The sequence below is a fragment of the Giraffa tippelskirchi genome, chromosome 1 (genome assembly GCF_054371585.1).
Source record: "Giraffa tippelskirchi isolate mGirTip1 chromosome 1, T2T-mGirTip1v1.2.pri, whole genome shotgun sequence".
In the NCBI taxonomy this organism is placed as follows: Eukaryota; Metazoa; Chordata; class Mammalia; order Artiodactyla; family Giraffidae; genus Giraffa; species Giraffa tippelskirchi.
Genome location: NC_137275.1, coordinates 216,519,101 through 216,521,014, shown reverse-complemented (window position 1 = coordinate 216,521,014; position 1,914 = coordinate 216,519,101).

Sequence of the window (1,914 nt, the reverse complement as noted above, 5' to 3'; positions counted from 1 at the left end):
ACTGGTCTATTCTTTTCAAAAAGTCCATACTATGGCAGTAATGGTACATCAAAAAGCAATGATGTAGAGAAAAGTGGGAGAATTGTTCCCAGGGAACTACTGATCATTGATCTGTTACTTGAAGTTTCTAATAAAGGTTCACTGTGACCAATTGGGTTTTGATAGATGAAGTAAAGAACTATGCCGTGCCTTTTCTTTCATTGCTTCCCCTAGTTATGCCAGCTAGAAAGAACCCTCTTCAAGGTTTAAAAAAGTCAACTTCTATTTGACTTAATATCTTCATCAACAAAATAACTACATTAGTCCCATAGTTTGGAAAAGATTGCAAACAGCCAAGTGTAACAGTAGCATAGTGCTCCTGATAGTATGGTGCTGAATTATTACTCTTCTCTTCCTTCACCTCAGTCAACCTTCAAGGCCCCAGTGAGCCTCGGAAGCATGAAATCAGATCTAGCTCCAGTGTCCATCACCTCACAAGCTCAAAACAGTTTTCTCCTTTCCCGCTCTAAGATCCATCACACTCTTTCTTTAAAGCTCTCAAAACACAGGGTCAGACTGTTTTCCCTTTTTCCCAGACAATGAGGCTGCTCACCTGCCTCCACCAAAGAGAGGCTACAATTAGGAACACGAGGCAAACCCATCACTACCCTCCTAAGGAATACTTCTAAGGAAACTACTTCTAAGTTCTGGGGAGCTACCTTTAATGAATCCAAGGGGTGGAATTGTTGGTCTCCCCCCCAGTTGACTGGGGAGGAGAACCCACAAATTTGATCTTGGTAACACATCACCTCTGGTAAGATAAACCACTACATCTTATTTTGAAAGATGGCTTTTTACCTAAAGAATAATGTAGACATCACACCCACTAGGATGGTTATAATAAGAATACATTTTTAAAAGAAAATACAGGTGTTGGGGATATGGAGACAGCCTCAGAAATTTCAGGGATTCAATTGATCTAAATCCAAACGACTGATTTTAAGTATCCATATCTGGTTAGGTTTCAACAGCTCCTTTGAGTTAAATTTTCAGAGATTAGGTCCCAGTTCCTCTTTAATATCTCCTAAACAATAAGTCTGTGAAGAAATGACTCATTGGAAAAGACCCTGATGCTGGGAAAGATTGAAGGCAGGAGGAGAAGGGGACGACAGAGGATGAGATGGTTGGATGGCATCACTGACTCAATGGACATGCGTTTGAGTAAACTCCAGGAGTTGGTGATGGACAAGGAGGACTGCAGTCCATGGGGTCTCAAAGAGTCGGGTGTGACTGAGTGACTGAACTGAACTGAAACAATAAGTCAATAATTGAGGAGTAGATACTTCTAACCATTAGTGGAATAAGGAAAGAAGATCTGAAATTTTTTATAGAAGTATAGTTTATTTGTAATGTTAATTTATGCTGCATAGCAAAGTTATTCAGTTACATATATATATGTATACAAATGTATATATACATTCTTCTTTTATATATATATATATATTCTTTTCCAGTATGATTTATTGTAGGATATTGAATATAATTCTCTGTGCTATACAGTAGGACCTTCATGCTTATCCATTATATATATTTATATATAAAAGCTTACACCTGCTAACCCAAACCTCCCATTCCGTCCCTCCCCCTGGAAACCACAAATCTGTTCTCTATGTCCATGATTCTGTTTACTTCATAGTTTTATTGGTGTCATATTTTAGATTCCACATGTTAGTGATATCATATGGTTTTTGTCTTTCTCTTTCTGACTTACTTCACTTAGTATGATAATCTCTAGTTGCATCCACGTTGCTGTAAATGGCATTATTTCATTCTTTTTATGGCTAAATCGTATTCCATTGTATATATGCATCTTCTTTATCCATTCATCAATGGACATTTAGTTTGTTTCCATGTCTTGATTATTGTCAGTAGTGC